Source organism: Taeniopygia guttata, chromosome W, assembly GCF_048771995.1.
Source record: "Taeniopygia guttata chromosome W, bTaeGut7.mat, whole genome shotgun sequence".
In the NCBI taxonomy this organism is placed as follows: domain Eukaryota; kingdom Metazoa; phylum Chordata; class Aves; order Passeriformes; family Estrildidae; genus Taeniopygia; species Taeniopygia guttata.
The window spans coordinates 1,336,119-1,352,112 of NC_133064.1; positions in this window are offsets into that span (position 1 = coordinate 1,336,119).

The following is a 15,994-nucleotide window of genomic DNA, read 5'->3' on the forward strand; positions in this document are numbered from 1 at the left end:
TCCTATGTTCGGATTTTTTGAGGTCAGCTGCCGGCTCAGGGCCACAGGACTCGGAGCGCAAACATCGTCTCTTTTCCCTGGGAAAAAAAACTCACCAGTCCAGGTTCCTGATGTCAGTTTGGAGGGCTCCCCTGGGACTGTCAGGGCAGCACAAGTATGAGGTGGGGCCAGCTCCTTTCTGGGACTTATCCTTCGATGTTCGGAATTTGTGCGGTCAGCTGCCGGCTCAGGGCCACAGGACTTGGAGCGCAAACATTGGCTCTTTTCCCTGGGAAAGAAAACTCACCAGTCCAGATTCCTGATGTCAGTTTGTAGAGCTCTTTTTGGACTCTCAGGGCAGCAAAAGTATGAGGTGGGGGCAGCTCCTGTCTGGGACTTATCCTTCAATGTTCCGATATTTTGCAGTCAGCTGCCGGCTCAGGGCCACAGGACTCGGAGCGCAAACATCGGCTCTTTTCCCTGGGAAAGAAAACTCACCAGTCCAGGTTCCTGATGTCAGTTTGTAGGGCTCCCCTGGGACTCTCAGGGCAGCACAAGTATGATGTGGGGGCAGCTCCTGTCTGGGACTTATCCTTCGATGTTCGGATTTTTTGCACTCAGCTGCCGTCTCAGGGCCACAGGACTCGGAGCGCAAACATCGGCTCTTTTCCCTGGGAAAGAATACTCACCATCCAGGTTCCTGATGTCAGTTTGTAGAGCTCTTTTTGGACTCTCAGGGCAGCACAAGTACGAGGTGGGGGCAGCTCCTGTCTGGGACTTATCCTTCGATGTTCCGATTTTTTGCTGTCAGCTGCCGGCTCAGGGCCACGGGACGCGGAGCGCAAACATCGGCTCTTTTCCCTGGGAAAGAAAACTCACCAGTCCAGGTTCCTGATGTCAGTTTGTAGGGCTCCCCTGGGACTGTCAGGGCAGCACAAGTATGAGGTGGGGCCAGCTCCTTTCTGGGACTTATCCTTCGATGTTCGGAATTTGTGCGGTCAGCTGCCGGCTCAGGGCCACAGGACTTGGAGCGCAAACATTGGCTCTTTTCCCTGGGAAAGAAAACTCACCAGTCCAGATTCCTGATGTCAGTTTGTAGAGCTCTTTTTGGACTCTCAGGGCAGCAAAAGTATGAGGTGGGGGCAGCTCCTGTCTGGGACTTATCCTTCAATGTTCCGATATTTTGAAGTCAGCTGCCGGCTCAGGGCCACAGGACTCGGAGCGCAAACATTGGCTCTTTTCCCTGGGAAAGAAAACTCACCAGTCCAGGTTCCTGATGTCAGTTTGTAGGGCTCCCCTGGGACTCTCAGGGCAGCACAAGTATGATGTGGGGGCAGCTCCTGTCGGGGACTTATCCTTCGATGTTCGGATTTTTTGCACTCAGCTGCCGTCTCAGGGCCACAGGACTCGGAGCGCAAACATCGGCTCTTTTCCCTGGGAAAGAATACTCACCATCCAGGTTCCTGATGTCAGTTTGTAGAGCTCTTTTTGGACTCTCAGGGCAGCACAAGTACGAGGTGGGGGCAGCTCCTGTCTGGGACTTATCCTTCGATGTTCCGATTTCTTGCTGTCAGCTGCCGGCTCAGGGCCACGGGACGCGGAGCGCAAACATCGGCTCTTTTCCCTGGGAAAGAAAACTCACCAGTCCAGCTTCCTGATGTCAGTTTGTAGGGCTCCCCTGGGACTGTCAGGGCAGCACAAGTATGAGGTGGGGCCAGCTCCTTTCTGGGACTTATCCTTCGATGTTCGGAATTTGTGCGGTCAGCTGCCGGCTCAGGGCCACAGGACTTGGAGCGCAAACATTGGCTCTTTTCCCTGGGAAAGAAAACTCACCAGTCCAGATTCCTGATGTCAGTTTGTAGAGCTCTTTTTTGACTCTCAGGGCAGCAAAAGTATGAGGTGGGGGCAGCTCCTGTCTGGGACTTATCCTTCAATGTTCCGATATTTTGCAGTCAGCTGCCGGCTCAGGGCCACAGGACTCGGAGCGCAAACATCGGCTCTTTTCCCTGGGAAAGAAAACTCACCAGTCCAGGTTCCTGATGTCAGTTTGTAGGGCTCCCCTGGGACTCTCAGGGCAGCACAAGTATGATGTGGGGGCAGCTCCTGTCTGGGACTTATCCTTCGATGTTCGGATTTTTTGCACTCAGCTGCCGTCTCAGGGCCACAGGACTCGGAGCGCAAACATCGGCTCTTTTCCCTGGGAAAGAATACTCACCATCCAGGTTCCTGATGTCAGTTTGTAGAGCTCTTTTTGGACTCTCAGGGCAGCACAAGTACGAGGTGGGGGCAGCTCCTGTCTGGGACTTATCCTTCGATGTTCCGATTTTTTGCTGTCAGCTGCCGGCTCAGGGCCACAGGACTCGGAGCGCAAACATCGGCTCTTTTCCCTGGGAAAGAAAACTCACCAGTCCAGCTTCCTGATGTCAGTTTGTAGGGCTCCCCTGGGACTGTCAGGGCAGCACAAGTATGAGGTGGGGCCAGCTCCTATCTGGGACTTATCCTTCGATGTTCCGATTTTTTGCAGTCAGCTGCCTGCTCAGGGCCACAGGACTCGGAGCGCAAACATCGGCTCTTTCCCCTGGGAAAGAAAACTCACCAGTCCAGGTTCCTGATGTCAGTTTGTAGGGCTCCCCTGGGACTGTCAGGGCAGCACAAGTATGAGGTGGGGCCAGCTCCTTTCTGGGACTTATCCTTCGATGTTCGGAATTTGTGCGGTCAGCTGCTGGCTCAGGGCCACAGGACTTGGAGCGCAAACATTGGCTCTTTTCCCTGGGAAAGAAAACTCACGAGTCCAGATTCCTGATGTCAGTTTGTAGAGCTCTTTTTTGACTCTCAGGGCAGCAAAAGTATGAGGTGGGGGCAGCTCCTGTCTGGGATTATCCTTCAATGTTCCGATATTTTGAAGTCAGCTGCCGGCTCAGGGCCACAGGACTCGGAGCGCAAACATTGGCTCTTTTCCCTGGGAAAGAAAACTCACCAGTCCAGGTTCCTGATGTCAGTTTGTAGGGCTCCCCTGGGACTCTCAGGGCAGCACAAGTATGATGTGGGGGCAGCTCCTGTCTGGGACTTATCCTTCGATGTTCGGATTTTTTGCACTCAGCTGCCGTCTCAGGGCCACAGGACTCGGAGCGCAAACATCGGCTCTTTTCCCTGGGAAAGAATACTCACCATCCAGGTTCCTGATGTCAGTTTGTAGAGCACTTTTTGGACTCTCAGGGCAGCACAAGTACGAGGTGGGGGCAGCTCCTGTCTGGGACTTATCCTTCGATGTTCCGATTTTTTGCTGTCAGCTGCCGGCTCAGGGCCACAGGAGTCGGAGCGCAAACATTGGCTCTTATCCCTGGGAAAGAAAACTCACCAGTCCAGGTTCCTGATGTCAGTTTGTAGAGCTCTTTTTGAACTCTCAGGGCAGCACAGGTATGAGGTGGGGGCAGCTCCTGTCTGGGACTTATCCTTCGATGTTCCGATTTTATGCAGTCAGCTGCCGGCTCACGGCCACAGGACTCGGAGCGCAAACATCGGCTCTTTTCCCTGGGAAAGAAAACTCACCAGTCCAGGTTCCTGATGTCAGTTTGTAGGGCTCCCCTGGGACTCTCAGGGCAGCACAAGTATGAGGTGGGGGCAGCTCCTGTCTGGGACTTATCCTTCGATGTTCGGATTTTTTGCACTCAGCTGCCGTCTCAGGGCCACAGGACTCGGAGCGCAAACATCGGCTCTTTTCCCTGGGAAAGAAATCTCACCAGTCCAGGTTCCTGATGTCAGTTTGTAGAGCTCTTTTTAAACTCTCAGGGCAGCACAGGTATGAGGTGGGGGCAGCTCCTGTCTGGGACTTATCCTTCGATGTTCCGATTTTATGCAGTCAGCTGCCGGCTCACGGCCACAGGACTCGGAGCGCAAACATCGGCTCTTTTCCCTGGGAAAGAAATCTCACCAGTCCAGGTTCCTGATGTCAGTTTGGAGGGCTCCCCTGGGACTGTCAGGGCAGCACAAGTATGAGGTGGGGGCAGCTCCTGTCTGGGACTTATCCTCCGATGTTCGGATTTTTTGAGGTCAGCTGCCGGCTCAGGGCCACAGGACTCGGAGCGCAAACATCGTCTCTTTTCCCTGGGAAAAAAAACTCACCAGTCCAGGTTCCTGATGTCAGTTTGGAGGGCTCCCCTGGGACTGTCAGGGCAGCACAAGTATGAGGTGGGGCCAGCTCCTTTCTGGGACTTATCCTTCGATGTTCGGAATTTGTGCGGTCAGCTGCCGGCTCAGGGCCACAGGACTTGGAGCGCAAACATTGGCTCTTTTCCCTGGGAAAGAAAACTCACCAGTCCAGATTCCTGATGTCAGTTTGTAGAGCTCTTTTTGGACTCTCAGGGCAGCAAAAGTATGAGGTGGGGGCAGCTCCTGTCTGGGACTTATCCTTCAATGTTCCGATATTTTGCAGTCAGCTGCCGGCTCAGGGCCACAGGACTCGGAGCGCAAACATCGGCTCTTTTCCCTGGGAAAGAAAACTCACCAGTCCAGGTTCCTGATGTCAGTTTGTAGGGCTCCCCTGGGACTCTCAGGGCAGCACAAGTATGATGTGGGGGCAGCTCCTGTCTGGGACTTATCCTTCGATGTTCGGATTTTTTGCACTCAGCTGCCGTCTCAGGGCCACAGGACTCGGAGCGCAAACATCGGCTCTTTTCCCTGGGAAAGAATACTCACCATCCAGGTTCCTGATGTCAGTTTGTAGAGCTCTTTTTGGACTCTCAGGGCAGCACAAGTACGAGGTGGGGGCAGCTCCTGTCTGGGACTTATCCTTCGATGTTCCGATTTTTTGCTGTCAGCTGCCGGCTCAGGGCCACGGGACGCGGAGCGCAAACATCGGCTCTTTTCCCTGGGAAAGAAAACTCACCAGTCCAGGTTCCTGATGTCAGTTTGTAGGGCTCCCCTGGGACTGTCAGGGCAGCACAAGTATGAGGTGGGGCCAGCTCCTTTCTGGGACTTATCCTTCGATGTTCGGAATTTTTGCACTCAGCTGCCGTCTCAGGGCCACAGGACTCGGAGCGCAAACATCGGCTCTTTTCCCTGGGTAAGAAATCTCACCAGTCCAGGTTCCTGATGTCAGTTTGTAGAGCTCTTTTTAAACTCTCAGGGCAGCACAGGTATGAGGTGGGGGCAGCTCCTGTCTGGGACTTATCCTTCGATGTTCCGATTTTATGCAGTCAGCTGCCGGCTCACGGCCACAGGACTCGGAGCGCAAACATCGGCTCTTTTCCCTGGGAAAGAAATCTCACCAGTCCAGGTTCCTGATGTCAGTTTGGAGGGCTCCCCTGGGACTGTCAGGGCAGCACAAGTATGAGGTGGGGGCAGCTCCTGTCTGGGACTTATCCTCCGATGTTCGGATTTTTTGAGGTCAGCTGCCGGCTCAGGGCCACAGGACTCGGAGCGCAAACATCGTCTCTTTTCCCTGGGAAAAAAAACTCACCAGTCCAGGTTCCTGATGTCAGTTTGGAGGGCTCCCCTGGGACTGTCAGGGCAGCACAAGTATGAGGTGGGGCCAGCTCCTTTCTGGGACTTATCCTTCGATGTTCGGAATTTGTGCGGTCAGCTGCCGGCTCAGGGCCACAGGACTTGGAGCGCAAACATTGGCTCTTTTCCCTGGGAAAGAAAACTCACCAGTCCAGATTCCTGATGTCAGTTTGTAGAGCTCTTTTTGGACTCTCAGGGCAGCAAAAGTATGAGGTGGGGGCAGCTCCTGTCTGGGACTTATCCTTCAATGTTCCGATATTTTGCAGTCAGCTGCCGGCTCAGGGCCACAGGACTCGGAGCGCAAACATCGGCTCTTTTCCCTGGGAAAGAAAACTCACCAGTCCAGGTTCCTGATGTCAGTTTGTAGGGCTCCCCTGGGACTCTCAGGGCAGCACAAGTATGATGTGGGGGCAGCTCCTGTCTGGGACTTATCCTTCGATGTTCGGATTTTTTGCACTCAGCTGCCGTCTCAGGGCCACAGGACTCGGAGCGCAAACATCGGCTCTTTTCCCTGGGAAAGAATACTCACCATCCAGGTTCCTGATGTCAGTTTGTAGAGCTCTTTTTGGACTCTCAGGGCAGCACAAGTACGAGGTGGGGGCAGCTCCTGTCTGGGACTTATCCTTCGATGTTCCGATTTTTTGCTGTCAGCTGCCGGCTCAGGGCCACGGGACGCGGAGCGCAAACATCGGCTCTTTTCCCTGGGAAAGAAAACTCACCAGTCCAGGTTCCTGATGTCAGTTTGTAGGGCTCCCCTGGGACTGTCAGGGCAGCACAAGTATGAGGTGGGGCCAGCTCCTTTCTGGGACTTATCCTTCGATGTTCGGAATTTGTGCGGTCAGCTTCCGGCTCAGGGCCACAGGACTTGGAGCGCAAACATTGGCTCTTTTCCCTGGGAAAGAAAACTCACCAGTCCAGATTCCTGATGTCAGTTTGTAGAGCTCTTTTTGGACTCTCAGGGCAGCAAAAGTATGAGGTGGGGGCAGCTCCTGTCTGGGACTTATCCTTCAATGTTCCGATATTTTGAAGTCAGCTGCCGGCTCAGGGCCACAGGACTCGGAGCGCAAACATTGGCTCTTTTCCCTGGGAAAGAAAACTCACCAGTCCAGGTTCCTGATGTCAGTTTGTAGGGCTCCCCTGGGACTCTCAGGGCAGCACAAGTATGATGTGGGGGCAGCTCCTGTCTGGGACTTATCCTTCGATGTTCGGATTTTTTGCACTCAGCTGCCGTCTCAGGGCCACAGGACTCGGAGCGCAAACATCGGCTCTTTTCCCTGGGAAAGAATACTCACCATCCAGGTTCCTGATGTCAGTTTGTAGAGCTCTTTTTGGACTCTCAGGGCAGCACAAGTACGAGGTGGGGGCAGCTCCTGTCTGGGACTTATCCTTCGATGTTCCGATATTTTGCAGTCAGCTGCCGGCTCAGGGCCACAGGACTCAGGGCGCAAACATCGGCTCTTTTCCCTGGGAAAGAAAACTCACCAGTCCAGGTTCCTGATGTCAGTTTGTAGGGCTCCCCTGGGACTGTCAGGGCAGCACAAGTATGAGGTGGGGGCAGCTCCTTTCTGGGACTTATCCTTCGATGTTCGGATTTTTTGCAGTCAGCTGCCGGCTCAGGGCCACAGGACTCGGAGCGCAAACATCGGCTCTTTTCCCTGGGAAAGAAAACTCACCAGTCCAGGTTCCTGATGTCAGTTTGGAGGGCTCCCCTGGGACTCTCAGGGCAGCACAAGTACGAGGTGGGGGCAGCTCCTGTCTAGGACTTATCCTTCGATGTTCCGATTTTTTGCAGTCAGCTGCCCGCTCAGGGCCACAGGAGTCGGAGCGCAAACATTGGCTCTTATCCCTGGGAAAGAAAACTCACCAGTCCAGGTTCCTGATGTCAGTTTGTAGAGCTCTTTTTAAACTCTCAGGGCAGCACAGGTATGAGGTGGGGGCAGCTCCTGTCTGGGACTTATCCTTCGATGTTCCGATTTTATGCAGTCAGCTGCCGGCTCACGGCCACAGGACTCGGAGCGCAAACATCGGCTCTTTTCCCTGGGAAAGAAATCTCACCAGTCCAGGTTCCTGATGTCAGTTTTGAGTGCTCCCCTGGGACTGTCAGGGCAGCACAAGTATGAGGTGGGGGCAGCTCCTGTCTGGGACTTATCCTTCGATGTTCGGATTTTTTGCACTCAGCTGCCGGCTCAGGGCCACAGGACTCGGAGCGCAAACATCGTCTCTTTTCCCTGGGAAAAAAAACTCACCAGTCCAGGTTCCTGATGTCAGTTTGTAGGGCCGTTTTTGGACTCTCAGGGCAGCACAAATATGAGATGGGGGCAGCTCCTGTCTGGGACTTATCCTTCGATGTTCCGAATTTTTGCACTCAGCTGCCTGCTCAGGGCCACAGGACTCGGAGCGCAAACATCGGCTCTTTTCCCTGGGAAAGAAAACTCACCAGTCCAGGTTCCTGATGTCAGTTTGTAGGGCTCCCCTGGGACTGTCAGGGCAGCACAAGTATGAGGTGGGGCCAGCTCCTTTCTGGGACTTATCCTTCGATGTTCGGAATTTGTGCGGTCAGCTGCCGGCTCAGGGCCACAGGACTTGGAGAGCAAACATCGGCTCTTTTCCCTGGGAAAGAAAACTCACCAGTCCAGGTTCCTGATGTCAGTTTGGAGGGCTCCCCTGGGACTGTCAGGGCAGCACAAGTATGAGGTGGGGGCAGCTCCTGTCTGGGACTTATCCTCCGATGTTCGGATTTTTTGCGGTCAGCTGCCGGCTCAGGGCCACAGGATTCGGAGCGCAAACATTGGCTCTTTTCCCTGGGAAAAAAAATTCACCAGTCCAGGTTCCTGATGTCAGTTTGTAGGGCCATTTTTGGACTCTCAGGGCAGCAAAAGTATGAGGTGGGGGCAGCTCCTGTCTGGGACTTATCCTTCGATGTTCCGATATTTTGCAGTCAGCTGCCGGCTCAGGGCCACAGGACTCGGAGCGCAAACATCGGCTCTTTTCCCTGGGAAAGAAAACTCACCAGTCCAGGTTCCTGATGTCAGTTTGTAGGGCTCCCCTGGGACTGTCAGGGCAGCACAAGTATGAGGTGGGGCCAGCTCCTTTCTGGGACTTATCCTTCGATGTTCGGAATTTGTGCGGTCAGCTGCCGGCTCAGGGCCACAGGACTTGGAGCGCAAACATTGGCTCTTTTCCCTGGGAAAGAAAACTCACCAGTCCAGATTCCTGATGTCAGTTTGTAGAGCTCTTTTTGGACTCTCAGGGCAGCAAAAGTATGAGGTGGGGGCAGCTCCTGTCTGGGACTTATCCTTCAATGTTCCGATATTTTGCAGTCAGCTGCCGGCTCAGGGCCACAGGACTCGGAGCGCAAGCATCGGCTCTTTTCCCTGGGAAAGAAAACTCACCAGTCCAGGTTCCTGATGACAGTTTGGAGGGCTCCCCTGGGACTCTCAGGGCAGCACAAGTATGATGTGGGGGCAGCTCCTGTCTGGGATTTATCCTTCGATGTTCGGATTTTTTGCACTCAGCTGCCGTCTCAGGGCCACAGGACTCGGAGCGCAACCATCGGCTCTTTTCCCTGGGAAAGAATACTCACCATCCAGGTTCCTGATGTCAGTTTGTAGAGCTCTTTTTGGACTCTCAGGGCAGCACAAGTACGAGGTGGGGGCAGCTCCTGTCTGGGACTTATCCTTCGATGTTCCGATTTTTTGCTGTCAGCTGCCGGCTCAGGGCCACAGGACTCGGAGCGCAAACATCGGCTCTTTTCCCTGGGAAAGAAAACTCACCAGTCCAGGTTCCTGATGTCAGTTTGGAGGGCTCCCCTGGGACTGTCAGGGCAGCACAAGTATGAGGTGGGGCCAGCTCCTTTCTGGGACTTATCCTTCGATGTTCCGATTTTTTGCAGTCAGCTGCCTGCTCAGGGCCACAGGACTCGGAGCGCAAACATCGGCTCTTTCCCCTGGGAAAGAAAACTCACCAGTCCAGGTTCCTGATGTCAGTTTGGAGGGCTCCCCTGGGACTGTCAGGGCAGCACAAGTATGAGGTGGGGCCAGCTCCTTTCTGGGACTTATCCTTCGATGTTCGGAATTTGTGCGGTCAGCTGCCGGCTCAGGGCCACAGGACTTGGAGCGCAAACATTGGCTCTTTTCCCTGGGAAAGAAAACTCACCAGTCCAGATTCCTGATGTCAGTTTGTAGAGCTCTTTTTTGACTCTCAGGGCAGCAAAAGTATGAGGTGGGGGCAGCTCCTGTCTGGGATTATCCTTCAATGTTCCGATATTTTGCAGTCAGCTGCCGGCTCAGGGCCACAGGACTCGGAGCGCAAACATCGGCTCTTTTCCCTGGGAAAGAAAACTCACCAGTCCAGGTTCCTGATGTCAGTTTGTAGGGCTCCCCTGGGACTCTCAGGGCAGCACAAGTATGATGTGGGGGCAGCTCCTGTCTGGGACTTATCCTTCGATGTTCGGATTTTTTGCACTCAGCTGCCGTCTCAGGGCCACAGGACTCGGAGCGCAAACATCGGCTCTTTTCCCTGGGAAAGAATACTCACCATCCAGGTTCCTGATGTCAGTTTGTAGAGCTCTTTTTGGACTCTCAGGGCAGCACAAGTACGAGGTGGGGGCAGCTCCTGTCTGGGACTTATCCTTCGATGTTCCGATTTTTTGCTGTCAGCTGCCGGCTCAGGGCCACGGGACGCGGAGCGCAAACATCGGCTCTTTTCCCTGGGAAAGAAAACTCACCGGTCCAGGTTCCTGATGTCAGTTTGTAGGGCTCCCCTGGGACTGTCAGGGCAGCACAAGTATGAGGTGGGGGCAGCTCCTTTCTGGGACATATCCTTCGATGTTCGGATTTTTTGCAATCAGCTGCCGGCTCAGGGCCACAGGACTCGGAGCGCAAACATCGGCTCTTTTCCCTGGGAAAGAAAACTCACCAGTCCAGGTTCCTGATGTCAGTTTGGAGGGCTCCCCTGGGACTCTCAGGGCAGCACAAGTATGAGAGGGGGGCAGCTCCTGTCTGGGACTTATCCTTCGATGTTCCGATTTTTTGCAGTCAGCTGCCCGCTCAGGGCCACAGGAGTCGGAGCGCAAACATTGGCTCTTATCCCTGGGAAAGAAAACTCACCAGTCCAGGTTCCTGATGTCAGTTTGTAGAGCTCTTTTTGAACTCTCAGGGCAGCACAGGTATGAGGTGGGGGCAGCTCCTGTCTGGGACTTATCCTTCGATGTTTGGATTTTATGCAGTCAGCTACCGGCTCACGGCCACAGGACTCGGAGCGCAAACATCGGCTCTTTTCCCTGGGAAAGAAAACTCACCAGTCCAGGTTCCTGATGTCAGTTTGTAGGGCTCCCCTGGGACTGTCAGGGCAGCACAAGTATGAGGTGGGGGCAGCTCCTGTCTGGGACTTATCCTCCGATGTTCGGATTTTTTGAGGTCAGCTGCCGGCTCAGGGCCACAGGACTCGGAGCGCAAACATCGGCTCTTTTCCCTGGGAAAAAAAACTCACCAGTCCAGGTTCCTGATGTCAGTTTGTAGGGCCGTTTTTGGACTCTCAGGGCAGCACAAATATGAGATGGGGGCAGCTCCTGTCTGGGACTTATCCTTCGATATTCCGATTTTTTGCAGTCAGCTGCCTGCTCAGGGCCACAGGACTCGGAGCGCAAACATCGGCTCTTTTCCCTGGGAAAGAAAACTCACCAGTCCAGGTTCCTGATGTCAGTTTGTATGGCTCCCCTGGGACTGTCAGGGCAGCACAAGTATGAGGTGGGGCCAGCTCCTTTCTGGGACTTATCCTTCGATGTTCGGAATTTGTGCGGTCAGCTGCCGGCTCAGGGCCAAAGGACTTGGAGCGCAAACATTGGCTCTTTTCCCTGGGAAAGAAAACTCACCAGTCCAGATTCCTGATGTCAGTTTGTAGAGCTCTTTTTGGACTCTCAGGGCAGCACAAGTATGAGGTGGGGGCAGCTCCTGTCTGGGACTTATCCTTCGATATTCGGAATTTGTGCGGTCAGCTGCCGGCTCACGGCCACAGGACTCGGGGCGCAAACATCGGCTCTTTTCCCTGGGAAAGAAAACTCACCAGTCCAGGTTCCTGATGTCAGTTTGGAGGGCTCCCCTGGGACTGTCAGGGCAGCACAAGTATGAGGTGGGGCCAGCTCCTTTCTGGGACTTATCCTTCGATGTTCGGAATTTGTGCGGTCAGCTGCCGGCTCAGGGCCACAGGACTTGGAGCGCAAACATTGGCTCTTTTCCCTGGGAAAGAAAACTCACCAGTCCAGATTCCTGATGTCAGTTTGTAGAGCTCTTTTTGGACTCTCAGGGCAGCAAAAGTATGAGGTGGGGGCAGCTCCTGTCTGGGACTTATCCTTCAATGTTCCGATATTTTGCAGTCAGCTGCCGGCTCAGGGCCACAGGACTCGGAGCGCAAACATCGGCTCTTTTCCCTGGGAAAGAAAACTCACCAGTCCAGGTTCCTGATGTCAGTTTGTAGGGCTCCCCTGGGACTCTCAGGGCAGCACAAGTATGATGTGGGGGCAGCTCCTGTCGGGGACTTATCCTTCGATGTTCGGATTTTTTGCACTCAGCTGCCGTCTCAGGGCCACAGGACTCGGAGCGCAAACATCGGCTCTTTTCCCTGGGAAGGAATACTCACCATCCAGGTTCCTGATGTCAGTTTGTAGAGCTCTTTTTGGACTCTCAGGGCAGCACAAGTACGAGGTGGGGGCAGCTCCTGTCTGGGACTTATCCTTCGATGTTCCGATTTTTTGCTGTCAGCTGCCGGCTCAGGGCCACGGGACGCGGAGCGCAAACATCGGCTCTTTTCCCTGGGAAAGAAAACTCACCAGTCCAGGTTCCTGATGTCAGTTTGGAGGGCTCCCCTGGGACTGTCAGGGCAGCACAAGTATGAGGTGGGGCCAGCTCCTTTCTGGGACTTATCCTTCGATGTTCGGAATTTGTGCGGTCAGCTGCCGGCTCAGGGCCACAGGACTTGGAGCGCAAACATTGGCTCTTTTCCCTGGGAAAGAAAACTCACCAGTCCAGATTCCTGATGTCAGTTTGTAGAGCTCTTTTTTGACTCTCAGGGCAGCAAAAGTATGAGGTGGGGGCAGCTCCTGTCTGGGACTTATCCTTCAATGTTCCGATATTTTGCAGTCAGCTGCCGGCTCAGGGCCACAGGAGTCGGAGCGCAAACATTGGCTCTTATCCCTGGGAAAGAAAACTCACCAGTCCAGGTTCCTGATGTCAGTTTGTAGGGCTCCCCTGGGACTCTCAGGGCAGCACAAGTATGATGTGGGGGCAGCTCCTGTCTGGGACTTATCCTTCGATGTTCGGATTTTTTGCACTCAGCTGCCGTCTCAGGGCCACAGGACTCGGAGCGCAAACATCGGCTCTTTTCCCTGGGAAAGAATACTCACCATCCAGGTTCCTGATGTCAGTTTGTAGAGCTCTTTTTGGACTCTCAGGGCAGCACAAGTATGAGGTGGGGGCAGCTCCTGTCTGGGACTTATCCTTCGATGTTCCGATTTTTTGCTGTCAGCTGCCGGCTCAGGGCCACAGGACTCGGAGCGCAAACATCGGCTCTTTTCCCTGGGAAAGAAAACTCACCAGTCCAGGTTCCTGATGTCAGTTTGGAGGGCTCCCCTGGGACTCTCAGGGCAGCACAAGTATGAGAGGGGGGCAGCTCCTGTCTGGGACTTATCCTTCGATGTTCCGATTTTTTGCAGTCAGCTGCCCGCTCAGGGCCACAGGAGTCGGAGCGCAAACATTGGCTCTTATCCCTGGGAAAGAAAACTCACCAGTCCAGGTTCCTGATGTCAGTTTGTAGAGCTCTTTTTGAACTCTCAGGGCAGCACAGGTATGAGGTGGGGGCAGCTCCTGTCTGGGACTTATCCTTCGATATTCCGATTTTTTGCAGTCAGCTGCCTGCTCAGGGCCACAGGACTCGGAGCGCAAACATCGGCTCTTTTCCCTGGGAAAGAAAACTCACCAGTCCAGGTTCCTGATGTCAGTTTGTATGGCTCCCCTGGGACTGTCAGGGCAGCACAAGTATGAGGTGGGGCCAGCTCCTTTCTGGGACTTATCCTTCGATGTTCGGAATTTGTGCGGTCAGCTGCCGGCTCAGGGCCACAGGACTTGGAGCGCAAACATTGGCTCTTTTCTCTGGGAAAGAAAACTCACCAGTCCAGATTCCTGATGTCAGTTTGTAGAGCTCTTTTTGGACTCTCAGGGCAGCACAAGTATGAGGTGGGGGCAGCTCCTGTCTGGGACTTATCCTTCGATATTCGGAATTTGTGCGGTCAGCTGCCGGCTCACGGCCACAGGACTCGGGGCGCAAACATCGGCTCTTTTCCCTGGGAAAGAAAACTCACCAGTCCAGGTTCCTGATGTCAGTTTGGAGGGCTCCCCTGGGACTGTCAGGGCAGCACAAGTATGAGGTGGGGCCAGCTCCTTTCTGGGACTTATCCTTCGATGTTCGGAATTTGTGCGGTCAGCTGCCGGCTCAGGGCCACAGGACTTGGAGCGCAAACATTGGCTCTTTTCCCTGGGAAAGAAAACTCACCAGTCCAGATTCCTGATGTCAGTTTGTAGAGCTCTTTTTGGACTCTCAGGGCAGCAAAAGTATGAGGTGGGGGCAGCTCCTGTCTGGGACTTATCCTTCAATGTTCCGATATTTTGCAGTCAGCTGCCGGCTCAGGGCCACAGGACTCGGAGCGCAAACATCGGCTCTTTTCCCTGGGAAAGAAAACTCACCAGTCCAGGTTCCTGATGTCAGTTTGTAGGGCTCCCCTGGGACTCTCAGGGCAGCACAAGTATGATGTGGGGGCAGCTCCTGTCTGGGACTTATCCTTCGATGTTCGGATTTTTTGCACTCAGCTGCCGTCTCAGGGCCACAGGACTCGGAGCGCAAAGATCGGCTCTTTTCCCTGGGAAAGAATACTCACCATCCAGGTTCCTGATGTCAGTTTGTAGAGCTCTTTTTGGACTCTCAGGGCAGCACAAGTACGAGGTGGGGGCAGCTCCTGTCTGGGACTTATCCTTCGATGTTCCGATTTTTTGCTGTCAGCTGCCGGCTCAGGGCCACAGGACTCGGAGCGCAAACATCGGCTCTTTTCCCTGGGAAAGAAAACTCACCAGTCCAGGTTCCTGATGTCAGTTTGGAGGGCTCCCCTGGGACTGTCAGGGCAGCACAAGTATGAGGTGGGGCCAGCTCCTATCCTGGACTTATCCTTCGATGTTCCGATTTTTTGCAGTCAGCTGCCTGCTCAGGGCCACAGGACTCGGAGCGCAAACATCGGCTCTTTCCCCTGGGAAAGAAAACTCACCAGTCCAGGTTCCTGATGTCAGTTTGTAGGGCTCCCCTGGGACTGTCAGGGCAGCACAAGTATGAGGTGGGGCCAGCTCCTTTCTGGGACTTATCCTTCGATGTTCGGAATTTGTGCGGTCAGCTGCCGGCTCAGGGCCACAGGACTTGGAGCGCAAACATTGGCTCTTTTCCCTGGGAAAGAAAACTCACCAGTCCAGATTCCTGATGTCAGTTTGTAGAGCTCTTTTTTGACTCTCAGGGCAGCAAAAGTATGAGGTGGGGGCAGCTCCTGTCTGGGACTTATCCTTCAATGTTCCGATATTTTGAAGTCAGCTGCCGGCTCAGGGCCACAGGACTCGGAGCGCAAACATTGGCTCTTTTCCCTGGGAAAGAAAACTCACCAGTCCAGGTTCCTGATGTCAGTTTGTAGGGCTCCCCTGGGACTCTCAGGGCAGCACAAGTATGATGTGGGGGCAGCTCCTGTCTGGGACTTATCCTTCGATGTTCCGATTTTTTGCTGTCAGCTGCCGGCTCAGGGCCACAGGAGTCGGAGCGAAAACATTGGCTCTTATCCCTGGGAAAGAAAACTCACCAGTCCAGGTTCCTGATGTCAGTTTGTAGAGCTCTTTTTGAACTCTCAGGGCAGCACAGGTATGAGGTGGGGGCAGCTCCTGTCTGGGACTTATCCTTCGATGTTCCGATTTTATGCAGTCAGCTGCCGGCTCACGGCCACAGGACTCGGAGCACAAACATCGGCTCTTTTCCCTGGGAAAGAAAACTCACCAGTCCAGGTTCCTGATGTCAGTTTGTAGGGCTCCCCTGGGACTCTCAGGGCAGCACAAGTATGAGGTGGGGGCAGCTCCTGTCTGGGACTTATCCTTCGATGTTCGGATTTTTTGCACTCAGCTGCCGTCTCAGGGCCACAGGACTCGGAGCGCAAACATCGGCTCTTTTCCCTGGGAAAGAAATCTCACCAGTCCAGGTTCCTGATGTCAGTTTGGAGGGCTCCCCTGGGACTGTCAGGGCAGCACAAGTATGAGGTGGGGGCAGCTCCTGTCTGGGACTTATCCTCCGATGTTCGGATTTTTTGAGGTCAGCTGCCGGCTCAGGGCCACAGGACTCGGAGCGCAAACATCGTCTCTTTTCCCTGGGAAAAAAAACTCACCAGTCCAGGTTCCTGATGTCAGTTTGGAGGGCTCCCCTGGGACTGTCAGGGCAGCACAAG